The sequence below is a fragment of the Calypte anna genome, chromosome 20 (genome assembly GCF_003957555.1).
Source record: "Calypte anna isolate BGI_N300 chromosome 20, bCalAnn1_v1.p, whole genome shotgun sequence".
Lineage (NCBI taxonomy): Eukaryota > Metazoa > Chordata > Aves > Apodiformes > Trochilidae > Calypte > Calypte anna.
The window spans coordinates 2,143,288-2,170,562 of NC_044265.1; the positions used below are offsets into that span (position 1 = coordinate 2,143,288).

At 42.9% G+C, this 27,275-nt stretch overlaps 1 protein-coding gene across 2 annotated transcripts in view; it reads right to left on the reverse strand.

Annotated features, from left to right (window-relative positions):
• The window catches only part of ITCH (itchy E3 ubiquitin protein ligase), a 62,684-nt gene extending 39,174 nt beyond the window's left edge, over window positions 1-23,510 (reverse strand). For both annotated transcript variants that reach the window (XM_030462885.1, XM_030462884.1), the window contains exon 1: window positions 23,419-23,510. The gene's annotated coding sequence lies outside the window, so the exon portion shown is untranslated. The remainder of the gene's footprint in view (window positions 1-23,418) is intronic.
• Window positions 23,511-27,275: the final 3,765 nt, after the last annotated feature.

The window sequence follows — 27,275 nt, forward strand, 5'->3', positions numbered from 1 at the left end:
ACATCCAGGCTCTTTGGAAATATCTCCAGACACGGAGAATCCACTACTTCCCTGGGCAGCCCATTCCAATGCCTGATCACTCTCTCCGTAAAGAAATTCTTCCTAATATCTAACCTAAATTTCCCCTGGCACAACTTAAGACCCTGCCCTCTTGTCTTGTTGAAAGTCGTCTGGCAAAAGAGACCAACGTCCACCCGGTTACAACCTCCTTTCAGGGAGTTGTAGAGAGCGATGAGGTCTCCCCTGAGCCTCCTCTTCTCCAGGCTGAACAGCCCCAGCTCCCTCAGCCTCTCCTCATAGGGTCTGTGCTCGAGTCCCTTCACCAGCCTGGTTGCTCTCCTTTGGACCTGCTCCAGGACCTCGATATCCTTCCTGAACTGGGGGGCCCAGAACTGGACACAGGACTCGAGGTGTGGTCTCACCAGGGCTGAGTATAGGGCCCTATATGTCGACAGGGCCCATCCCACAGAGAGGTCTGCTGCCTTCCCGGTGCCTGGGTGAGGGATATTAGTAGGAGACTCCCCCAACTAATTCAACCCTCAGATTATTATCCACTGTTGGTTGTCCAGGCTGGCAGTGATGACATTGCTGGACGAAGTACAAAGGTGATTAAAAAGGACTTCAAGGCAATGGGTCATTTAGTTGATGGGTCAGGAGCCACAGGTGGTGTTCACCTCGGTTATAGCAATAGAAGACCTGAATGAGAAGAGAACTAGGAAAACTAATCTGATCAATAGGTGGCTAAGGGATTGGTGCCACCGACAGAACTTTGGGTTTTTCGACCACAGGACAACTTCCGTACTACCTAGTGTACTCAAAACAGATGGGCTTCACTTAACTAACAAGGGGAAAAGGACTCTACCGTGTAAGTTGGAGAGGCTGATAAGGAGGGCTTTAAACTAGGTTTGAAGGGGGATGGGGCTGAAACTGGACTCTCCAGAAAGGAGCCTAAGGGTGGTCTACCCAAGGTACGAGACAAACCAGCAGTCCAGCTAAAGTGCATGTACACCAATGCACGCAGCATGGGCAACAAACAAGAGGAGCTGGAAGCCATCGTGCATCAGGAAAATAATGATTGTTCTCAGTCTATGTTATAAACATTTTATGAACAGAAACATAATTTGAGTAATCACTATAGATTACCTCTGTCTGCTGTGTCAATTCACCGCAGTGCAACAAGTGCTGCCAGGAGTCAAAGCTGTCATCCCAAACAAAGAGGATACAGACTCAAGTTTTTTTCTGCAGTAGAATATTACACACAGCTTCTGAAGTATTCACTGATTTGGGTTGGAGTTTTGGTTTGTTGTTGTTGTTGTTCTGGTTTTGCTTTGATTTAAATTATACTAAGTTCATGTTGCCTTTTTTTTTGTTGTTGTTTTCATTCCCTCAGATGCCACTTCCAAGAAACCTTCCAGAGTATGAAGTTTAGAAACAGTGATTGAGAGGCTGGCAAGCAGGGCAATGTAACAGACACTTAGAGCATGATCACATAAGTGCAATTTTCTTAAAAATTATTTGGTGTATAAAAAGATAAAATACAGAATAATACAGGATTAGTATATTCTTTTATAGTAAGGATACTAATACTAACCAAACTATTCAGTTACTTGCCAGAAGTCCCAGGCATGTTTGTTTGCTTTTATAACATGCTGCCATAATGTGCAGATTATTGGATAAATGAGGCTCAGCTCCACGATTGCAGACAGTTGTGCTCAGGCAGGTTTGAACAAACATTGCTGAAAATAAATCTGCCTCGGAGCAGGAAACTGTCCACACAAACCTTTGGGATTCAGTTCTTGGAATTTCACCTCTTGCTGGAGAGCTTTCTCAGGAGCCTCCCCTGTCATGACCTGATGCTCTTAGACCCAGACAGCAAACTTCAGTACAGGATTTTTTTGTGTAAATAGTGTAGAAGAGAGAAGATATCCTAGGGGAGTGCAGGCCAGATGCTACAAACACTTCCAGGAAAAGCAAGGCCAAAAGGGAGGATTCTCATCTACTTTTATTTGAACAAATCACGAGGAAATGTGGGGTGTTTCTTGATTAAAGCGAAGTAGGAGAAGAGGCAGAAAGGAGCTTCCTACCCCACACCATTAGGGAGCATAAATAGAAGACAAATGCTGTCCAAGGCTTTAGAGATCCTTAGTGTCCCACTGATATAACGTGTGGTGACTTTTACTCTGCAATGAAATTCATCTGTCTCAAAACTGACTTAGTGAAGGTGGTGGTTTTGTATTTATTTGAAAGACTGAAAGACACAACTAGGTCAGTATGAAACCCTGTGTACTGTACATGCAGAGCTCTGAAAAGATGCCAGCAAATGTTCTTTATAGTTTAAAAAATACTGAAATAATTGCACGTTGCTGGCTGCTGTAAGCCTTCTTTTTAATAATTATTTTTAAGAACAGGCTTAACTGCTCTTTCCTGGTGTATCAACCCAAAGTCTGCCTGCTGTTTCAATAATCCATTCAAAAAAGTCACAGTGAAAAAATGTCTTTAACATCCTGATTTACTGATTCTTTAACTACTGATTTTACCAACAATTTTGAAAAGGACTCCCATGATATTAAAGGTCTTTTCCAACCAGAACAATTCCGTGATTCTGTGTTAGCCAGGACTGGTAGAACAAGTGTAAAATATACAAAGTTTTATTTAAAAAATTGCATGTCCCCTCTACAACAAGTAATTGCTTACAGGTACGTGAGTTACACACAAGCAAGAAAAGATGAGACTAAAAATTTCAGAGAAAGTTCAAGTCCTTTGTTTACATTAATATTGCACTTCTTGTGTGTGCAAGAAATAAAAACCAAATGCTTCCTCTCCTTTCCCCCAAACACTGAAGCCTCTTTTTAATTGAAGGCATGGATATTGTGGAAAAGTTCTTTCCTCTTAAATGTGAGATATAATTACCCACTAAGCCCAGACAGAGACAGCTTGTTTGGCAACTTACTTGTTTAGCTAATTTGCAGTTACTTTAACTGACCAGGTTTCATCTTTAAAGTAAAAACTGGTTTGACAAAGTTGGTTTTATTGGTTTACATTTTTATAGTCGTTTGGTTGTTTGTTTTTCCCCCCTAAAATAAGATTTAAAGACCTGGTCAGTTTTGCCCAAACAAGAGAAAGTGTGGAGTAATCACCCAGGAAGAAAGAACAGACACAGACTGCAGGAGTGGTGAGTAGAGGTGTCAAAGGGAAGGAATCACCAGGTTTGCATCAAGAGATATTTGTGTAAGGAAAAGAAACACAAGTCTGGACAGCTGAATGCAGCTCAGCTCCTTCAGCCATCACCACATGTGAGCAGCACTACACCTCTTACTGAAACCCCAGGAAAATCGAAGTAGTCTCTGCCATAATACAGCTGGTGAAATCTAAAATCCAGCTGCTTAAATGATCTTTTTGAACAAATGTGAAATCCAGTGCATCCTGGGGCCATTCCCAGCCTCTAGGCTGAGTCCTGGAGCAGCTGCTGGCATGTCCCCAGGGAGGTCCCTGGCAGGGCTGGGACACACTCCCTGCTGCTCCCTGAACTGCTTACACAGCTCACACACAGGCACTTGTTCTGATAAGGAGGAGTGAGATGCAGGCTCAAAGACAACACTTGAACCAATTCCATATACTAGCTAAAAATATATTTGTGGGAAATACAATTTAATCAGTTTGGGAAGCAACCCAAGTGCCATGACCTTCAGAGGTTGCAAAGATGGAAAAGCAAAATATATAAACCATGAAACATAGGAAAACAACTGCCAGCTCGTGTCCTTTCCCTACTATGGACTTGCTCATGTGAAATCCTTGACACTGAAGTAGAAATTTCATCCATTATGTTGTCTTAAAATGTCTATTTTACATTTTTCCCTAATTCACAGATACTCATTGTGCTTTTGGCTCAATGCAGGAACCACCTTCTTACAAACCATCTTTCTACACCCTTTCAAAGTACAGTGGGATAGCAGAGTCAGAAGTCACATCTCTTAAATCCACAGTTCTAATAATATTTCATCAGTGAGGCTGAGTCTGTTCTAGGTAATTACCATCCCAAATCTTTCTACTGGATGTTCTGCTGCTGCAACCAAACAGATCTTGTAGAGAATTGGAATGGAGACATTATGATCAGTATGAACAAAGATGGAATCGAAATATTTGTGTATAGATCAGAAAAGGCAGCAAAACAAAGGTTAAAAAAATGGCATTTATTGGTGACAAATTATATTCCCTGCAGCAATAAAACAGGAGTGTTTGTGCCAAGCCCAGGATGCCTCCTTACCCTGGTAAGGGCAGCACAGAGGAGTGGGCAGCAAGATTGTGCTTTGGAGAGGTCAAAGCACATCACATCTGTCAGTCCTTTTCCTGCCAGCCCAACAGAAAACCAAACTGTGGCTGTAAAGATATGGTTATTCCAAATCAGGAAAGAACAACTAGCATCATCCTTCCTTTATCATTTATGGAGGCTGAAGTAAACCATATGCTAAAGCAAAGTCCGGTGTAAAACAACTCCTGAGTCCCAAAGGCTAGAAAATCTGTTTACAAAGCAGTTTGTTGTCACCAAAAGCAGCAGGTGACAGCACTGTTTCCATCCTCTGTGCCACACATGAGAGGCACTTGGCTGAAATACCTTAACACAAAAATCTGTCCTGCTGCCTGTGAGTGCACAAGTGTCAGAGAAAGAGCCAAGGAAATGTATGAGAGAATGAGTGTGGGTAAAATTATTTTGAGACTTCAGAAGTGAACACCACATTCCTGTAACTCCTCACACTGATTTGTTACTTTTACACTTTTTTCCTGTGACCTCATACACAAGAGGAGTTACACTCAGAGTGACATCATTCTGATGGGGCTCTGGTCTGTCCTGAACAGATCTGAACAGTCATAAAGAGTAAGGAGCTACAGGCTAACAACATGAAATACCTTTCTGAAAAACACTCAGATAATTATTTATGCAACACGAATCCTCATCACTTGAGTCCCCATTTTTCCTAACTAGCTACCACTTCAAAAGAGAACTGAACATGGGAAATCTGAAGTTGCTAAGTCAGAAAAGCTGAGAAACATGTAACCTGACTATCAAAACAAAGAGATTGCCCAAGGAGAGACAGAGTAACTCTGGAATCCTTGTGGCCAGACACCCAGAGAGATTCACACTGGAACTTCAACCTCTATCCCAGGCATCAGTGTTCCTTATGCAAACTGCACAGATGAGAAAAACTGGTCCATCAGCTTCAGCCTGCAGAGAAAAATGCCTCCAACAACTCTGCTTTCAATCCAAATTAAACTATCTTCAGGCCACTTACATCAAAATTATAGAGAATTCATTCACCAGCATTTCTGTGCACCACAAAGCCACCTTGTATAATCTGCACCTCAGCAGAAATATTTCATATAACCTCTTTCTACATACATAAAATATTTGATACTGAATAAAAAAAACTGGAAAAAAGAACTGTAGGGAAACAGCACTGCAATACACAGAATTCAAAGAAAGAAAGAAAAAGGAAAAAAAGTAATTTGACAGTTTCTTCCTTTCCAGTTGTACATCAGTAACTGCCCAAGCACAAGCTGTTCCTAGGCTGAAGCTGGCACAGGCAGGGCAAAGGAAACAAACCAGGCTGGGCCACTAACTCAGGTAACTGAGCACTGAATTGCCTGCTGAACTAGGAGGCTGTGAGATTTTACTAAATTTTAAGAAATGCTCAAAGAAAAACCAACCAAAACAATAGTACACATGAACATCATGTGCCTTTTGCTTGATTGCAAAAAGCCTGGCAAGAAAATCTACTGCAGAGAGCTGCACAAGATAATTAAAACCATTTGTGAAAACAAAGAGATTGTCTATTTTTATTTCAGCCATTTCCTTCTCATGGTACAATCCATTTCAAAGAGGACAACAATTCATATATGCAAACCACTAAGCTAAAACTGGTTCACTGCTGTAATCTTAGGAACAGACCAGCACTTCAGTGGCTGGTTCTGAAATACCACTGCTGGAAAACAAGATGTATTGAGCTTGGCATGTATGTTAACCCACAGCAGGGGGAAGCAAACTGGTACTAGGAAGACAGAGGAGAAACCAGTGAAATTGGCATTGTTACTTAAAACAGATTTTTAAACTGCTGGATTTACTGGTATGAGCTGGTCATGAACTGGATTAACTCCTGCATTTCACAAACCACTGCTTTTAGAAATTAATTTTGGCCTTCTAAACTCTTTTTTAAGAAAATCATTGGAATATTTTAGTTTCAGCACAACAGTGCACTGGCTCAGACCTACATTTCATCTTAATTCTTTCATGATGAGGCATCAGGCAAGTTTTTCAGTGGTAGTGCAACCAGAAGTGTGTTACAACTGGGAGGCAAATGGTTACCTTGCTACTTACAGAGCAATACTGAAGCCTATTCCTTTTTATGGCTAGAAGTACCTAGGTACTATCATGGGCTAACAACAGACTTGAAGTTTGTCTAGAAGGGTTTGTGTTTTATCCATTTCATGCTGGGCAAAACTACTTTCCTGGGCCCCCTCTTCTGGAAGTTTACCCTAGAGATCAAGATTTTTAAATCACTGTTGGCTTGATGGAGTAACAGATCCCTAGTGGTACGAGTAAAGAACATTTCCATTTAACTTAGCAAAGACAACTAACCAAGTTTAGCCCCAAACCTGCCTCCGTAGCAGGGATCTGTACTGGATTTATGTGGCAAGGATTTGGTAGGTGGGGGGAAGAGAGCAGGGGCTGTGTGTCCAGGTGGGACTGAGCTGGCTCTGGGACAGACCCAGTGCTGGCCCAAGCTGAGCCAGCAGCACTGCTGTAGTGTCTGCTGGGACATCCTTAGGAAAAGCAACAGGCACAAGCTGGAATACAGGAGGTTCCATTTAAACATAAGAAAAAACTTTACTGTGAGGGTGTCAAGGCACTGGCACAGGTTCCCCAGGGAGGTTGTGGAGCTCCCTTCTTTGGAGATACCTAAAACCCTCCTGGATTCAGTCCTGTGTGGTGTGCTCCAGGTGATCCTGCTTTAGTGGGAGACTTGGACTGGATGATCTCTAGAGGTCCTTTCCAGCTCTGCTGGTTCTGTGCAAAGCTAACAACTGCAGAGCAGTTCTGTCAGAAAGGAGTTATAAAACAGGAGAAACAACTGTGCAGACATCCAGGGCAGCGAAGGAAAGGGAGGAGGTGCTTCAGACAACTGAGCTTCCCCTGCAGCCCACGGTGAAGCAGGTTGTCCCCTGGGAGGACCATGCTAGAGCAGATATTCACCCTGCAGCCATGGAAAGGGATCCGTGCTGCAGCAATTCCTGAGGAACTGCAGCCCATGGGAAGGACACACATTGGAGAAGTTCATGAAGGACTGTATTCCATGGGAGGGATCCCAGTCTGGAGCACAGGAAAAGTGTGAGGACAGTCAACTGGCAAATACAAAGTGCTCAGAAGTGACAACAACCTCCATGCCCTATCCCACACCTCAGGGTCAGGAGGAGGTTGGGAACCCAGAAGTGAAGCTAAACCTGGAAAAAAAGGGGAAGTGGGGGGCAGGTGTGTTTAGTTTGGTTTTATTTGTTAGTATCCTATTATTTTTAACTGGCAATAAATTCATCTGCCCCAAGTCAAGTCTGTTTTGCACATGATGGTGACTGGTGAGTGATCTCCACATCCTTATCCCAACTGATAGCTTTGCCAATCTTATTCCCCCTGCCTCCTCCTGAGCGTGGGAGCAGCTTGGTGGGTGCTCAGCAGCCAGCCCTGCTTAACCCCTCACACTTCCTGTGGGATGGATTAAAGAAAGTTCAGCTTCCAACATGCAAATTAAACTTGTGATCTGAAACCTACCAGCTGACAGCATTCTGATCAGAGCTGCTGCCACAGAGAGGTTCCAGAACTGGGAGTGATTTACTATATAGTGAACCAGCTTCTCAGAATCATCAATATTATTCTTTCCTAGGGAAATATCCTTTTAGCACTTCCAAAGACCAAAGATCCTGTGACCATACACAATTCCTGTTATTAGGACTGTTAGTACAGATCTCTAACAAAAAGGCACCAAGTTCTAGCAGTTAGAACTCTCACATCTTGTAGAAATTCATTACAGCTTTCCCTCTTAATTCTTCCACTTCCTTGCACTGTGAACCATGTCCTGTATGGAGCTTAGAGGAAATACAGGTTAAAAAAATAAATTATCTGTGCTGTAACTTCAGGGACACCCATCCTCAGGGAGGAAGGAAAGGCTGTTACAAAGACTGAAGCCATGTAACTGACATGCACTGACAGAGCCTTTTTATATTTTACTTTCAAAACCAACACTTTTATGTTTCCAGGTTTCTAAAAAGAAAATATCTAGAAAGTATAAACAGCTTTTCCCAGTGGTAACCTTGGAAGAGAATTTTCTGAAGGGAAAGCAGGCAGTGTGGGCAGTCACAGAACTGTGCACTAGCAATGAGCTGAGCAGGTACCCAGAAGCAGGAATGCTTTCTCTGAATGGCAGCTGTTAGGTAAACCCTTACTGTGTTTATCAAAGTCAGACTGTAACCCAACAGCAGAAATATATCCATTTGCTTTGTAATTCTGAGACTGTATTTCTCAACTGGACTCAATTTTTTATCCCAGAAAGGCATGGGAGAGAAGTCCCAAATACTTATAAAACACAGAGCTACCAAAAGCAGCAGTATTTGTTGTTCTGTCTGCCTGCTAAAATCTCATCTAGCCCTGCAGGCACATTGACCCTTCAGCTGACTCTGAGGTTAGGGGCTTCCTACAAAGAAAAAGTCCCAGTCTTGAGCATCTCAGTCAAAGGTTACTGCTGGTGGTAGCACCAGGCTATTTTGACCCCCTCCATGAAAGCAGAAAAAGAGATTTGCTGAAGAACTTTACCCAAAGTCTTTTCCTGCCTGTTGCAATGGGAAGGGAAAGGAAAGAATTTCCCTGGCCACCTCTGCTTACCTCTGGAGACCTTTGCTTCAGCTACGTGACATGCTATTAAGAGATGGTCACACAAATCCCCAGCCATAAGCTACTTATTCATGCTGTTCAATTATTTTTTGTTAGGGCAATAGCATAATCTTAATATTTTTGCTCTGAGTGGTCATATTGTCAAAAATTTAAGTTTTTTCCCCCTTAAGCAATTTTCTTATTTGTAATCTATAAACTGCTGATTGCCTGGAAGAGGTATTTCAAAGTACCTCACTTTCAGCAACCTTTTACAATTTTAACAGATTTCTTGAAATGTGAAAAGTTAGTGGAAATAATCAAGAAAAACATAAATTAACATCTCCATACTTAAAAACAAAGAGATTTGAGGATTAAAAGTTATTTCAAATAAAACATATATAAAACCTGAAAGATAGGTACTGTAAAACCAAGAAAGTTTGCTTGTTATGAAGTGCCTGGAAGGACAGGGAGAAAAAATACACAGAACAACTGCAGTACAAACTCTTGTGAAAAATTTCACACAGGATGAAAAATGTTTGCTTGGAACGTAGTCTAAACAACTGTCAGGCAGCACTTACAGAAAAAACAATTTAAATAAACCTGTCTAAAAGTTATCTGAAAATAACATAAATGAAAATGTGTTAATGAAAGAGCATTAGAGGAAATAAGGGTATATTAAAATGAGAGCACACTTTGATGAATTACTCTCTAATTTCCTCCCATTTTTTTTTTTCTAAATAGAACCACACAATAATTTAGGCTGGCAGGGACCTCTGGAGATCAACCTGTCCCACACCCTCCCAGAACAGGGCCAACTTCAGAGGTAAACCAAGGTGCTCAGAGTCTCATAAAAATGTTGAGTACACTAAATGAGCAGCAGGATACAAATTGTACTAAAGGTACCTCCGTGGGCATCCAGCTTTGCTGATTCAGTGACCACAGAGTGAGTGGCTGTGGGGTTTTACACAAATGCCTAGATACAAATGTGCACCAACACCTCACATTCCCAACATTTCAGGCCTTTCTCATACCCCTGCCCTACTGCTATTAAAATGTAGCAAGAGAAGCAAAATATATTAAACAGGAAAGGTAAAATATGAAGTTACTCAAAGATACATTCCTTAAAAAAATTATTCTTTGATATTTACAACAATATGGAGAAATGCAGTGAAAAAAATGACAGGCAAACTCCAAAGACAACTGACCCTAAGAAGTCACCTTCCAGCTTTCATAAGAGATTTCTTACAGTCAGGATAATTTACTTCTATCAGGGCTGCATGGAAACTGTAAATCAAACTGCTTTATTAAAACCTGAGGGCAAATCAAATAATTCTAAAAGACTCAAACCCTTTTATATGCCATACAATGTATAACTACTCCTTTAAACACCTCAGGATATGTGCCTCCCCTGCACCTTTTCTCAATAAAAATACATATAAATGTATCCCTTTCTACCACTCTGAGTTCTTCTTAGTTTTTTGTTTGTTTGGGTTGTTTTCCTTCTTGCAGCCTTATTCAGCTTCACCTTCTACACTTGTTCATGCTGTACACATTCAAGGAAAATTAATTCCTTTCTAGAAGTTGTATTTAAAAATAGACCCATTCCCTTTCAGCTTGTATTAGCTCCCTGCACTGCCCTCTGAGGGAAATACTTCCCAAAACAGATCCCTACTTTGGGATGTATTTTACCTCCTGCATTTTCAGTCTTCCTAAACCCCCTGGCACACACATTCAGAAATCTGAAATCTGTCTCCAGGTTGTTACAGCCCCTTTCAGAGCAGAACCAGTCTGAGCTCTCCCTGTACCTTCCCAACCCCATTGCTGCAGGGTGCACACACCAGCAAGCAGTGCCCTGAAAAGAACTGGAGATGAAAAGTGAGGCAGGTTTGCAGTCCCAGCACCACCACTGCTCCTGGAGTTTTCCCTGGAAAAGCTCTCCTCTGATCCCAGCACTCTACTGGGCTGCAGCTCCCAGTCCAGTTCAGCCAAAAGCATCCCAGGTTCCTTGATCCAAGCTCAGCTCACAAGCCAAGTCAAAGTGCAGTCTGTGAGGGGGGATTCAGTGCCCAAATACTCTCCTTGTCCAAACCAGAATGGTAAGGACACAAATGCAGAGGCACTCCTTGTCCCCTTCACCTGCTCCTCTCTGGTGGGAGTTCTGGCTGGAGGGAAACCCCCAGAGATCTGTCATGTTCACTGACTCAAGCTCATTCTGCTGCATTACTTCTGTTTCTTGTCTTTAATTCTGGCATTTTCTTGTGTCAGTGTGCTCAGTCATGCTGTTTCAAGGCTTCTACATTTCACTCTGTTTTGACAGTTTCAGAGGAAATTATTTTACAGAACATTTTCCTTTATAAAAATATAAAGAGGAAACCCCAAAGTTTCTCATTTTCTATCACTGGGACAGATCTGCTGCTTCTCTTTTGCATCAAATCACAGAATTCCCAGAGTGTTAAAGGTTGGAAGGGACCTGGAGAGATGGAGTCCAACCCCCTGCAGGGTCAGAGCAGAGTCCCCTCCAGCAGTCCCACAGAACACATCCAGGGGGTTTGGAATGTCCCCAGGGAAGGAGACTCCCCAACCTCTCTGGGCAGCTGTGCCAGTGCTCCCTCACCCTCACAGTGATTTTCCTTTCATTTCTGTGGAACCTCCTGTGCTCCAGTTTGTACCCATTGCCCCTGGTCCTATCTAATCCAGGCTAGAAAACTTTTTCTGCAAAACTACTGGAAAGACAGGACCATTGCAGTTAAAATTTAGTAGGAACCTTTTAAGCCAAAAATTTTAGGAACCTTCTAAACCAAATAGATTAAGGCTGTCTTTAAAGCATGTCTCTGTTTAACCTGAATGATAATTGCTGTAGGAAAAAAGCAAGAGCTCTGCCACAAAGCACAAGCATTTGTGCTTCAAGTGGGGTAACAGACTGTGATTCCCTGGACCACAGACCTACTCCTTGCATGTGGAAGGACAAGCAGTAACTCAGTACCACCATCTGTGTGAACACAAAAGCTTCTTGTTATGAGGAGGATAAATTTCAAAAAGTATTAAGTACCTACAGAGAAGCTGAAAAACTGAATTTCTTTCCCCATGCATTCTATGCCCTAGAGAAAATAACCTGTCAAAATTAAAATTTCTGATCCTTCTCTCAAGTCCTGTTTGAGCTCAGTAAAACTCAGACTGTGCCATGGAAAAGTGAAAAGGTCACTCAGCTCCTTTGAGTGATTCTTCATATTCCTACATATGGAAAAGAGAAAATGTCACTCCTGTCTTTGGAAGAGCAAGAAGGAGGATCCAAGGCTGCTCAGTCACAAATCAATCCAAGGGAAGGTCAGGGAGAACACTCTCAGAAGAGCAATTTGCAAAATCTTATGGACAAGAAGGAGATTTGGATTCATCAGCATAGATCAGAAGGGGAAATCATGTTTGACATGACAGCCTTCTGTGACAAGGTGACAGCAGGGCATGCTGAGCAGCTTTGCCACTCTCCTGCAACAGCCTCACAGTCAAGAGGAAGGATGGGCCAGGCAGGGGATTGAAACCAGGGCTGAACTTCCAAGCCCAAGGGCTGGTGAGCAGCAGCCCAGCCCAGGGAGAGGCCAGGCCTTAGTGCTGCACCCCAGGGGGACAGACCTGGTCAGCACTAATTAACTACTGCAGTTAGAACTGGACAACGGGACCAAGCTCACACTCAGCAAATATGCTGATGAAACAGAAGTTCCACAAAGGAAGGTTCAGAGTCCTGCACCTGAGCAATAAACCTGGGCACCAGCAAAGGCTGGGTGCAGCTGGACAGAAAGCACTGGTCCTGTTGAACACAACAGCAGCAGGGTCACAACCATCCTGGGCTGCAGTAGGAAAAGCCTGACTAGCAGGAAAAGGAAGGTGCTCCTTCCCCTCAGCACCACTGAGACACAGCTGGTAAGCCAGCTCTGGGCTCCCCAAATCTGGTGTGACACCAGCAAAGGGCCATGGAGACTGGGACAGGACACACAGGGAGAGGCTGAGAGAGCAAGAATTGTTAAGCCTGGAAACAAGAATGTGTGGGAGGATCTTCTCAGTCTGTATAAATACCTGAGGGGGTACAAAGTGTTAAAAAATGTGAAGCCAGACTCTCCCCAGCAGTGCTCGGTGATGGGACAACAGGCAGTGGGCACAAAGTACAGGAAATTCCACTTAAAACCAAGGGATTTAGTTATTTTACTGTGAGGTGACTGAATACTGGAGAAGCTTGCCCAGAGAGAGGTTAAGTCATCACCTTCAGAGATACTCTGAACCTGACTGAAAACATTACAGACCACTCTGGCCTTGCTCTGAGTAGATGGGTTTGGTCCAGATGAAGTCCTTTCTAACCTCATTATTCTGTGATTCTCTGACTTCCTTAAAACAAAGTAAATAGCTGTTGTATTTGTCCTGCTCCTTCTGCTTGTTCTCTTTAGGTCTCTGTCTTGTAGGAGATTCAACCCCTAAAGAGACATCTATCAATTTGGTTAGATAGATTATTTTTTTAACTAAGGTTCCCTTTCAGAGCTTAGATATTGGTTACAGCTTAAATTTTATTAGTTTGAAATGCAGACTGCATAAGCCAGCTTGCACCTTTTCAGCATTAGTAATCTTCATCTTTAGTGTCATCTACTTCAATTTCTACAGCTCTTCCCAAGTTCTACATTAAAATTCAACACACAAGCCTGCACTAGGTATTTTTTCTCACTTAAAAAAACTACTTCTGTTTACCTTATTGCTGCTGTTTATTATAAAGAACAAAACAATACAGCTTGAGTCTATCTTCTGCAAAATGTCCAAGACTGTAGGCACCAAAGTGCTATCTAGCATCAGTTAATGAACATCAGGTAACAGTAACCTGAAAAACATGCAAAAATCAAGGCCAAGTTCAACTGCCCCAACAGAAGGAGTGCTATTGTACACTCCATACACACTCTGCTTTCCTGGGTTATTCTCATTTTCTTCTGCCCTGATAAAAAACCTCACAAAGCATCCATATAATACTGCCTTGGGACCTGTGGTATCCCTGTGTTATTTATACAGCATCCCAGAAGGGGAACTCTTTGGGGACCATGGTTGATAGCCAGGCATGAACAGACTGTGCTCCTGGCAGCTGTCCGACTGTTCACACCTTTAAGAATTTCCTTCTTTTTCACTCAGGAGGGGTAAACCTCCCAAAGCACACCTGGACAGGTACCTGCATGTTGCTCTGTGTCTTTCCCACTCACCTATAAAGCATCTGTCCCAATCCCTGCTGTTCTTGCCATTCTGTTTGACATGGCAGAGGTGTGACAGATCTGTGCTGCTGTGTCACATTAAAGATGTCCATCCTCTGTTTCTAGAAGTTTCTCTTAGGTATCTAGATAAACTAATCCAAGCTTCAGTGGCAAAGGATGGAAATGGGGTTTCACTCATGGCACTGAAAATCAAACAAAAATGACACTGCCAGAAATCCCAGAGATGTGCACGGGGCACTTCCCTGTGGAGCCACATTATAGCTGCACAGCATCTGATAAACTCACATCAATGGGAACTGGTTTTAACTTTATGTTTTTAACACATTCACTAATTGTCACTTGTTTCACAGTTCCCATTTAGCTTTCCCATCTCATTATTACAGAAATACCCACATAGCATCACAGTTCAGATTACAGCTTTATGTTAGTTTCCAATTTAAAAGGTGGAAATCATTAACCTTCATGAGGAAAGCTCAGAAACTGCAGAACTTAATTTGATGCTCATGGGAAGAGATAGAAGACTCCCATTAGCAGATACACTGTAGAACCACTTCAGCTTTAAGTTATTTAACTGGTTCCTTTGTGACTTGGCATGAGAAGAAAAGTATTTTTTTTGTATTGCAGCTATTTTAAGATGTACTTCGTGGCATTTCTTTTGAAGTGTCAATAAAAAACCCTCCATATTATACACTCTCACAGTAAAACAAAATACAAGGCCACCACCTCCTGTTTCCACCTTTCTGTTTACCTAGCAGCCTGAACAAGTCACTCTAGAATTAGCAGTATATTCAGTTATTAACAGGACAGCAGCTACAGAGGATTTTGTCACCTCCAGCCATCAGTTTTTCTTCTTGTTTACAGCTTGGTGCTTGCTTTAGTGTATTTCCCCTCCTCAGCACTATATTTATCTATGGGTTATACACAGCCTTATTCAAACCGATCTACATTGTTTTTAACTCTGGAGGAATGAAAAAACCAGAAAGCTTGACCATTAAATGACACTATTACCTGTATTCATTCCTAAAAATGACAGCTTCACCCACTGTTACACTTATTATAAAGAATGCCTTTAAAATTAACCTTTTAAAGACTGTTGTTTACTGGCAGCCTATAAACCCAGACCCAACATCAGATCCTGTCAGCTGGAGGACTCAAAGCTAGCCAATACATTTGTCAAAAGCTTAACAAAGCTGGGATCTACATTAACCTAATGAACACGACCCTTTAGTGTGTTCTGCAGGGGTGCAGCACACAGCACACCTTATGTTCAGGGGGTTCAGTAGCACTGATGAAGATCCAGAGGTGTCCAAAGGAACCTCCCTCTGGGGGGACAACAGTGAAGAGAGCCCCAGGCACCCCTCCCTTGCTCTGCTCCCAGGAGCACAGAAAGAGCAAACCATGGAGGGATCAGCAGAAAAATGCTGGCAAATGAGATCACCTGAGACAAACTTGCTAAACAGATTGTCACTGTAGGTACCTGAGCAATAGAAGAAATAAAAATAGACTGCACAGATCTGCAATTCTACCTGGCAAGGCTCAAACACACCATGAATCATTCTCTACTACCAGTGACAAACCTGAAATTTGCTGATTATTTGAAATATCCTGAGAAACAAAGTTCCTTGTCACTTGCTGCTTGCAAACTAGCTGGCATAGGACACAGTTCCTCTTGATTAACTTTGCCTCAGCTGTAAAAACAAAACTACTGTAGCCAGTGCACTGAAGTTCTAAAAGTTAACTAGTTACTGAGTTTCTTACATTGCCCTGTAAGAAAAATAAGCTGCTGCTCTGAATACTCCTAATCATTACAATCAAAGAATGTTCAACTGTAAATCAGGTATTGGCAACAAAATGAAGTAATATTGCTATGTGCCCAATTCAACACCAGCTGGAAATAAAGGCTGCATCTTCCCAACCTACACTGTGCACAACTGGAGTACACAAATACAAAAAATGTAATGGAAATTACAATTTCTGGGGAAGAAGGGGGAGGAAGGGCTTATTTAAGGAGATGCTGAAGTATCTGAAAGCATACCATGGAGCACTGATTTTTTTTAAATTGCAAACTGCTGCAAGAAAAATACTGAATTTCAGAGAAATCACTGTGTTTTCTAATTTCAGCAGGAAATTAGAAATTGCTTCCTAGGAATCTCTTGAAAGTAACCAGATGGCAACATGAAAGCATAGCCAGGAGTGGACAACACAACCATTTCAACCTTGCAAAATGCAACTGCTTACAACATTCATGCTTCTTTGAAAAATAAAACAAACTATAGGGAAAAGATGGCTGCACCACTTTTCAATATTCTCAGCACTTCCATATAACTTGTTTTCTTGTGGGGCTGCCCTCAACCCCCTGTGCCCTGTCTCAGAAGATAAAGTAGACTTCTCTTCTAAAATCTTGGGTCACCCAAGACTTGTGGCCGTAGTAATAAACAAAATCCTTAAACTAAAGTTTCAGTCTTCATGTCCTAGAACTTCTGCACAAAGAACACACAACTGCACATTTAAAAAAGGAACATGATTACCTGCTGAGAACAAACATTAATTGCACCCTTCAGTTTCAAGGGAACTGCCATACTGCAGGGATGAAGCCACAGGCCTGTGGAGAAGCTTAGAACTGTCTCCTAAAGTTAAACCTGACAGGGAGCCAGAGGTAACAGCATAGTGAGAGTGCAGCTATCAGGGGAGCACAGATGGCGAGTTCTACTCTGGCAGCTTGATACTGCTGAAGAAGTGGATCCACTTTCCCCTTCAGGCTCCTCCCAGTCCCACAGTCCTCTAGCTTTGTGCCAGTTCTCATGCTAAATTGACACTCACTGACCTGTTTCAATTTCATAAATTTTCAGGGGGAAAAAAAAGAAAAAAAAAAGCCTAGGGCCCCTGATAACTGCACAACGATTTTATTTATTTTTAAGAAAACAGGCACTCTTTGCATGCCCTGGCAGAACACTCTGTAAGAAGAGTGTAATACACTGTACATACACCCCTTCACAGCTCACAGCTTACCTGTCCATGCATCATGCAGCAAACCAAAAAGGTGCTCAGGTACTGGTGTAAAAGCACTGCCCCCCAGGGTTATACTGCTGTGGAAAGACTTTCTCCATCAGCAAAGCATTCTTCCAGATACAAACCCTGAGTCTAAGTCATGAGAAGAGTTCTGCCAATTCTTCTTGGGGCACTTTTTTAATTTAGTTTGTAATGCAGAAGAACCTTGCTGTGTTTGATTATAACTCATGAAGACAGAAATACAAAACACAAAGTAAAGTGTTTACTATTTTAAAAACAGCCAGTGAAATTCCAGAAAGCAAAGAAATCCCAGCTGTGGCACAGGCTTTCTCTCATTATAGGTCCTATCCCTGTCATTACTGTCTACCAAATCCCTCCCTTCTCAGCTCCCACATCATCCACCCACCCTTCACTGTGATTTTCATTTTGTTGGTGTCTTCTAAACCCGAATGCAGAGTTCACTGGGAAGTTCACAGCTTTGAAGCTGAAAGCACTTTCACCTGTAACATCAGCACCAGAATGGTATTATTTTGTCTAGACATTCATATTCCAGATGAATGGAAGCCTTTTTTTATAGGTTACTTTTTACTTTAGAAATTGTCACTAATGCCATAAAAGCCTTGTAGTTCTGAAGGCCTGATGAGGGGTGGAAAGGGAAAGCAGAAAAAATAATGATATTCCACACTTCACAGGACTTAAAGCCATTAAGCCCCTGAGAACACCTAAATAAACCACCAGCAACGTCAACAGGTTTCCACAGAGAGCAAATCCCCTTGCTCAAATTAGATTTCCGAACAGGGGTTAAATACACTGACTCGGTGGGTGCACAGAAGGAAGAACAATGAGCACACCCCTTGCCTTGTGATAGTTTATTCATTGACCTGAACTAGATTTGGTCCAGACAAATGTTTAACAAATGTAGCATTTGCTCCGGAAATTGGTCATTCTAAGATAGAGCCATGTTTGCAAAAGACAAAAAAGATTCTCTAATGTCTTACTGGGAAACTCAATTTGACAAGCACAAAATGGAGTCAGCCAATTACCTGCAGAAGCAATGCCCATTCAGTTTTCTCCTGCATCCTTAGGTAATGAACACTTGTAAATGGAATTAGAAATGTTACACACTGCTGGTATTTACTAAATAACCCTGAAAAGCACAGGCTGCTTAAGTTTGGATAGCTATAGAAACATCTTCAATGCAGAGGGAAGTGGTCAGTGTTTTCCTAAACCTTCAGCATTTCCCTCCTCTTTCCTGTTATTCACATTATTTCCTTTCAAACAGCTGGAAGAAGAAGCTGCTTTGGAGCTGACAATCCATGCACTGGATCAATCACATACATTTAAGAACAGCAGCAGCCTCTCTATCCTTATACAAAAAGCAAGTCAGTGTCACACTGAGCTTTCATCTTCTAAGCACCTCTATTTTCTTCTTTATCACTTCCTTTATAGAGGGAAGTGCCCTTCATACACAGGATCATCCCAGGAGGTTTTAACTTGAATCAACAGAAAAGCATATTCAGCTTCAGGTAAAATCTACTGAAAACTGCAGCTCATCACCTTCAGAGAACTTAGCAAGCCTGCTTAAAAATCAGGCCAAACACATTACAGCCTTATGAATATTTTAATATATTAATTGCCATTTTTTTGGTCTAGTCTCTAAAATTATGTACTTAAAATAGTAAGAAAAACACCCATACATAGAGACTCAAGGTGCACTCACACTTGGTAGATCCAAGTCCCAAGAAGAGAAATCAATCCTAGTGATCCAAAGGTCAATTAATTCAGGCTCTGACAAGCCAAAGTGAAAAAACTTTGAAGTAAAAAAACCCTTATAAAGAACTAACTCACTCCATCTAGCTGCTCTGCAAACAAATCAAGTGAAAAGCAGCTCAGTGCACTGGCAGAGCAACTCAGAAAAGTACAAATGCAGTGTTTGGAGCAACAGGTATTAATCCAGTCACTTCATGAAAGCAGCAGTGAAGAAATAAACATTTGGATATCTGATCACTACATGTCAAGCAAAAATAATGACTATTTATCTATAATGAAAAGACAGCCAGCACTGGGGACAGGAACTAGGGATGGATACTGACCAAACACATGTTAAAAATTAACACAGTTCACTCTTTTATGTCTCAGTACATGCTCTACAACTTGCTCAGCATTTAATCTTCCTTAAGGCTTTTTTTCACTGTACTGAGCAAGGCAAAGATAAAAAGGGCAGAAACCACTTACGAATGACTTGCACAGGCAAAGGTTCCATTACAATCATGTGAAACTGAAGGAATCAAAGAGCCCATTTTATTTTTAAGCAAATGAACACACTCCCAGTCATGTATTTTATATTCTTGATGCACATTTCACTGCAAATGGCTCTCCATTTGATGAATTAGTGAATAAATCAGAACCAGATTCTAGTCCTCTTTCTTTACTGTGTCTCAAGACAACTTTAAACCTTAACTTATCTTTCTTTTCATTAGTATTAAACTTTGAAAAGATTAACAGGTATCTAGCTAATAATAAGAAACAAAAAATATGTCTAAAGGCCACCCTTGACAAAATGCTAGGCATATAAAAACCAAAAACAGAGCATAAGGATTCATAGAGACTGATATTTACACTCTTCTTGAAAGCTCCAGCTTCCAGATCAAGACCTGTCCAATTCTAAACCTAAGATCTGTGCATTCCAGATAAAAGGTAAGTCACTTCACTTTCACTTCTTGATGAGAAACAGGTTCTGCACAATAAAACTTTAACAATCTGCCTGAAGAGAATAGGCCCTTTTGTTCAACAATACTATTTGAGTCTAAGCTCTGAACCTCAAATCAATGATCTAAATGCAAACATGTAAGTAGCTCTGCTCATGACTGAAACAATAGGCCTCTGCTCTCAGCACGGTTGAGAACAGCTCAGGCAGGTGGGTGGAAGGCAGGCATTATCAGTTTCTACATGGGAGGACTGTAATAAAACTTTTTTTTTTTTTGAAGACTAGCATATTAACACACTGCCAAGTTTTAAAAAGTTATTTAAATAACCAGCATAACAAGATCTAGTACCGTGTTTCCTCAGAGGGGAAAAAAAATCTCTGCCCTTGATGTTTTACCAGGAAGATTGTTCTATGCCCCAGAACAGCAAAAGCAGAAATTCCAGGCATAACTCAAGAGCTGGTCATATGAACCAGGTCCTTGGTTTCTCTAAAATGCTGTCTCCCAGTTTGTTACAATACTTCCATTTCTATTAAGTGTAATTTGCAATTCTTATCTAGAAAAAGATCAATCCTTCAACTGTACCAACTCACTGAAACCTGAATGCCAGGCACCCAGAGAAAAGACTCAAGTCCCTAGTGCTTTATTAATCAGATGAGAAGGATGAAGAAGAAAAACTACCTTTCCTTCTCCTGAATTGTGCTGGCAAACCAAGCCCAAGAAGGCTTGCCTCAAACATTTAAAAATACTCAATTTATGAAACAGTAAATAGTCAATATCTAGAAAAACAGAATACTGTCAAGCTAGATGGTAAATGTGGGTTGTCTGCCTCCTCCTCTGAGGCAAGCACAGACTTCTAAGTGCTTCTGTACTTGGGCTAAGTAGGGTGTCAGGACAAGAAACTGAGGCACATACTCTGCTGGAGGTTCTGCACAGGTATTCACCTTCCTCCAGTGTAAGGGCACAAAGTAGCTCCTTCTATCACACATAAGGATGGCAGCCTGACAAAAGTGAGAACATTAAATGAGCAGAACTGAAACAAAGAAAACAGAAAGGCAAACAGAAAGACTTAAGAATATACAGGATCAATGACAGCACTCCCAGAAACTTCATCAAAACCATTAGCAAAGGTTTTTCTTCTGCTCTAACCCTATAGATTCTTTCCCTGGCTTTTAAGCAGGAACCAAATTGGCTTTGCTGCTACATGAAAAGCACTGTGCTATGGTTAAATACATTTACCACCTTGTTTAAACAGCTTCAGTTTACAAAAGATGTTTGTTTAGAAGCTATCTACTGATACTGAAATGCTGCTGAGAAGCAATTTACCTATTGCATATGCTCTAAAATAGAAAAAGTTGATTTATTTTGTGAATCTCTCATGAAACATGTTTTTCAAGCAGTCCTAAGGTAGACTTTCTTAGGAACAATGATTAATTTAAACTCTACAAGAGATACATCATGCTACTTTACTACCTGTCTTCCCATTAGTTTATTTGCTCTGTAGTTATCAAACACTTTTGAAACTTAGGAACAAAGACACAAGACAACTTGGTATTTCAAGTCTCTTTCACCACACAAGTAACACAACTTTAAGGGAGAGGAGATCGAGTGCAGAAACGAAGGTGATGCTGCTGAACTAATAAATTCACATGTATAATCTCTCAATCTCTCTTTAACCCTGAAATAACTGTTTAATCTGTAAGAAGCTTTCAAAGTTAGCACTCAGAAGTCTCAGTTATTTTCCACTGCAACATCATCCTTCACATGTATCACAGTTCTTTGCTTTAAAGACAGGAGAATTCACTTTGGATCAGAATGCTCCCTATTATTCCAGTGATCATGCAGAGGTAAATGCACTCAGCAGTGACTTAACTGTTACCCAAACCTCAACCAAGAATGCACACCAGACCCAGCTCAGATGGAAATGGCTGCAGGAAAGAGCTGTTACTGGAATGAAACTACAACTGCCTTGGACTTTGCTGTAAAAAGAGAGAAAAGAATTTAGATTTGGTTTTTCAAACGTGATTTTTAAAAGCTTTAAAATCCTCATAACTGAAGACAGCTTCCAGTTCATGTTTCATTCTTAAACACCTCTGTTTTGTGTTTTGTTTTGGTTTTTTTTTCCAAGTAAAAACAAGCAAGTAATGGCTGCATCTGCTGTCATTCTCTCTCTTAGAAATATCAGTCCGGATTTCCTCTCCTTCTCTGTTTGAAAATGATGAGTGGCAGGGCAGCAGAGACCAAACAAAACAATGAGAAGATCACTCACTAAAATCAGCACACACACACACACACTAAAATAAGCAATATATTGCAGAAATACAGCCTAAAACACCCTCATTTCCAATTTTTTTCAATGCTAACTAAGCTACAAAGTTAAGTTTTGCTGGGGATTATTTTCTGAAGCTTCAAGGGTAAAGGATGCCACACAAATGACAACAGATGTAGCCCAAACGCTGTACCTGCCTTTTTCTCTGCATCACACACAGATCTGAAGTTCATTTGTCCATCTAACATCACAAAATACAGCTGTTAAAGCAAGGTGAATTCTTGGATATCAGAGCCAAAGAGATCAAGACATGCTCACACACCCTCCTCTGGTTTTATCTGGGTACTATAGCCACACAAGGTCAAAGACACCCCATCCAGAAGCGGGAGGGTTAACAGCTGGAACTTGTCCGTGTTTCCAAAATAAAGCGGAGGCACCGGCGTTGCCATTCGGCTGTGTTTACAAGAGGGAACACAGCTCCGGGTAAAGCTCCAGCTACACTCAGGCTTTATCGCTGGGAAACATTACTCCGAGGCAGGACTCTTCCCTGACAAGACAAAGCAGCGAACCCTGGGGGGAAGCGGCCGCAGCAGCCGCCGCCTCATCTGCCGGGAGAGCCCGGGCCGGGGGAAGGAGCTCCCCAGCGGGACCCAGAGCGGCTGGAACCGGGGCTGCCGGAGAGCAAAGCCTCTGAGGGGACCGAACCCCCAAGGCCCGAAGAGGGCGAAGGTTTTAGAGGCTGATCTCGGCGACGAGGAGCCTGGAAAGGATGGCACTGTCGGTCCCAGCGGGAAGGGGAAGCAAACGCTGCTTGCTGGGGCGGCTGGAGCCAGCGAGGCAGAGCTGGGGAAATCGGGAAGCCCAGCGCGGGGGCCGAGCGGCTGCTGCCCTCCCCAGAAAGGGCTCGGCAGCGCCGGGGAAGGGGCGCCGGGGCCCGGCAGCTCTCGCAGGGGAGCGCCGGGGTCCCGGGACCGCCGCCCTGTGCCTCAGGGTAGGAACGATGCTGTCGCCCCAGCCCGGCCCTGCTCCGAGAGCCGGCGGGGCTCGTCCGGCAGCGCGGCGAAGGCCCCCCTCAGCAGTGCCCGCCCGGGGGGGAGCAGCCCCTCAGGAACCCGGGGCCTCCGCCCGCCGGGCTGCCCCGCGCCCCAGTGCCCCCGCCGCCGTGCCACGGCCGCACGGAAAGCGGAGAGCGGCGGTTCCGCCGTGCCGTTCCCCGCTGCCCCGCAGAACCCCGTCCCCACCGCCGCCTCCCCCTCCTCTCCTCCCCACCCCGCTCCCCGCTCCCCTCACCGGGCACGGCCGCGTCGCAGCTCCCCCGTCCCTCGGCCAAGATGGCAGCCGCTCCCAGCCCAACCTCAGGCAGCGACTTTACAAAGTCGGGCGGGATCTGCGCATGCGCGGAGTCGCGGGGCGGACAGAGGCAGGGGCTGACTACAACTCCCGGCAGGCTCCGCGGCAGCCGCCGCGCATGCTCAGGGCGAGCTGAGGGGCCCAGGCCGGAGGGTCGGGCTGGGACGGACTGGAGCGGGTCGGGATGGGATGGGATGGGATGGGTTCGGTTCGGTTCGGTTCGGTTCGGTTCCCGGGGGTTGGATCATGGCCCCGGTTGGTGTGCCTGGGTTGTGGCGTTCAGCCACACGTCAACGCTTGGCAATAGCTCTGGGATCCCAGGCCGCAGCTGGGAGCTGCCCCGAGCAGCAGGGAGCGGGTCGGGCCCGGTCATCCCCTCCCCTCCCTTCTGGGCCAGGTCCCTGGGAAGGATTCTGGAGATACAGATATATGTATGTGCACACACACACATAATATACACAAGCGCACAGACTGTGGGTGTCTTATATGTGCGGGGTGTATTTACACACTACATTAACAGTTCTTGCTGTCCCCTGCAGGCCTGGCTGCTGCTTCCCTGTGGCTCTGGCACTGCCTTGATGAGCCCCTGGCCATGGCCCTGCTGCGTTATCCCGTGGACACCGAGACCTGAAAATCTCCGCTAGCACAAAGTACACACTAGTTAGTACACACTGAGTTAGTGTACTTCTTACCAGTCAAGCTACTGGGACATCACTGGTAGCAGCGTGGGCTTTGTGACAAAAGGCTTTGTGGTTTTAGTATATCCTCTGTAGCTGTTGATACTGACCTTTATATAAAGCCTGTCTTCTTTCAAGTGTTTGTTTGCGGGTTTTTTGTACCACTGTGCACTACTGCGAAGTGAATACATAGAAATCACAATACACCTCCTCTTTTGGCAGTGAGGAATGAGAGTTCAGTTGCAGTGCACTGGAATCAGAGAAAAGACTATTCAGAGAGCAGGAGAATACCCTCACTATTTTTTCAGGGAAATTACATACTTTACAAGTGCAGGGATTAGCATCTTCTTACAACTGGTTGGGGTTTGTGAAAATCCATCTTGTCTTCACACATAAACTCTTGAAAGAAGCATCCCACAGCTACCATTATGTGAACAATTCTGTTGGTGAGGGCTAAGCAAGAAAACCACTCAGGTTGCTCAGAAGAACGTTCACATTGCTGTGCCAGAGAGCCATCTGCAAGGTAAATACATTCAAGTACAGGAATCACTTTATTTCCAGCACAGGACAAAAAATGCTTCTCAGTCAGAGCCTGTGAGTCCTGCACAGTCAGAAGTTTGTCAGAAAGTTGTGTGTCCCTGGGAAGCAAGTTTGCAGCCAGGGTTAGAGCCCAAAATATGAAGGCAACGAATGGATCAGCTGAAGTAAGTTCTGTAAGTCTTTTTTTCCTCTAAAGCTTTTCTATACACCTTTATGTCTTTCAGGCCCTTTACAGATATTTGAAAGCATATCCATATATTTACAGTTCCATATTCAAATACTCCATTCAAATTAATACCAATAAAAATGAGTTGCACAACCATTACTTGGCAGTAATTTCTCTCTCGTGCATCACCTGCACAAGCAGACATCTCTTACCCTGTTGTGATACAGATTCCTCTCCCAGCAGGACAGTAAAGCTCAGGCTGACTTCAACTGGAGCTCCACATCTGTAAAGCTGGATTTGTTCTGTCTCCCAGCTGGTAGAGAACATTGGGCTTTTTAAAATATATATATATTGCCCGTGGTTTGAATCTCAAAACTGTAGGAATTCTGCAGCTAAGTGCACTCAACCTTGTTAAAGCACTTGTCTGAATTAATTTTATATTCCTGTTTGTTATTAATTATTATATATTTTATTATTTATATGAATTTATATTCCTGTTTGCAGGAAGGAGCCAGATGGCACCCAAAGTACACACAGGTGACTCCTATTGAATTCAGCAGATGTGCTCATATCCCCAGGCACTGTGCCCACTTGCAGCCTGGTTTTGCCTTACTGGTTTTTAGGTGTTCGAGGTAAATGCTGCTAAAGCAAATGTGAATTAATAACATTAATAACATTCTCTTTCCAAGGACATCACATACATTGTCCTCTGTGTTATAATTTTTTCCTCCTTTTGTAACTGGCATTTCAGAAAAGTGTTTGTTGTTCAACCCCAGCAACCCTGATCTTACTTTTCAGCTTCTGATGCCTCAAGTCAAGTTCCACTGACACTTATCTGCTCTGTAAAATTAATGAGAAAAAGAATGCATTCCAGGTGCACTGACTACTGATTAGTTTGTGCTTGCCAGGACAAGATGAAGGTGGAGCAATCTTCACATTCACACTCTTTCAGAGATCATTTTCTCCTAAAAATCAAGGCCTGCCAGTGAACTGGAACAAATAATGAATTAATGTCAGAACAGCTCAGCAAGCACAGATGAATATAATTGAGTGGCAGAAGAGTTGTACCCAAGATTTTACCTTTCTTTTATTTGCTTGTGTAGGGAAAGGGGGAGACTACTCCATTTTCCCCCCTATGCTTTTGTATAACTGCAGAAGCAGGATGGGATTTTCTAGCAATTCCCTGGCATAGTTTTCCTTTGACTGGTCAGAGCCCCCAGAGTTTAGGAGTTTGCTGCAACTGATGATCTTGTAGAAAGGGTTCTTAGGAAAACTGTGTTTACTTTATAGCTTCTCAGATTTCCTAGGTATGATAAGGTCAAGCACTTCTGGGAGTTAATGTCTGATAAATTATATTTAATAATATTCGTATATTTTTTCCATTCTTTCTCAGTCTAATTCAGATTTCAAGGTCACTGGGACAGAGATTATTTCTTGTGGCAAAATACTTATAGTGTTTATTCTCAGCTGGGCTATTTTAAGAAAGAATATTCAAATCACTGATGCAGCCTCAACTGCAGTGTAGCAGCCAGGACTAGCACACTGAGTCTGTGCATTTGGTACTGGGAGCTGACTGGGAAACCACTGAGGATAAGGATCTGTGTGGCAGAGCTGTGGAAATCACTTCTACGTTCCAATCTTTCATGTGGTAATAAAAAAATTGTGCAGGATCATCAAAATATTGGTATTCTTTTCAATTTTTCAGCAGGATGTTGTAAATGGAGATCACTCCCTGATGCCTCAAAGCCCCAGGTTCCCCCAGCTTGAGGGCTGGGACCTGACTGGGAACAGGGCCACTGAACACCCTCATTGTTCTGCTGTCCCTGGAGTTTGGGATCCTCTCTCCTGAAACAGACCCTGCCTTCATTCACTCCCCTTTGCCAGTCTCAGCCCTCAGATCCCCACTGACCTCACATATGACAAACAAACTCTTTCCAAGGTACATAATTTGCTAAAGGTTGCACAGCAAGTTGCTATCAGAGTTGGAAGCAGAATTGGGTTTCTTAGCTCTTTGACAAGTGTTTCATGATTTTTTTTAATTATTGTTTTAGTGAAGCACACAAAATGTGAGGATTTGCATAAATACACAATGATTTAGGTAGGAAGGAACCTCTGGAGACCTCTGGGTCCACCCTGTGCTTGGACCAGGACCAACAGGAAAGGTTGAACAGGGTCTTTTCCAGTCTAGACACAAATACATTCAAGGATGGGGGTCCTGCAGCCTCTTCATACCCTGGTTGGGTGCTTGATGACCCACATGGTGAACTTTTTTTCCTTCTATCTAGTTGGAATTTCACTTGTAGGAATTTTTGCTTCTTGTCCCTCACTGTGTTCCTGTGCACCTCTGCTCTGCCTTCTGTACACCCACCATCAAGCTTTTGTGTGCAGCAGGAGGATCTCCCTTTGCCTTCTCT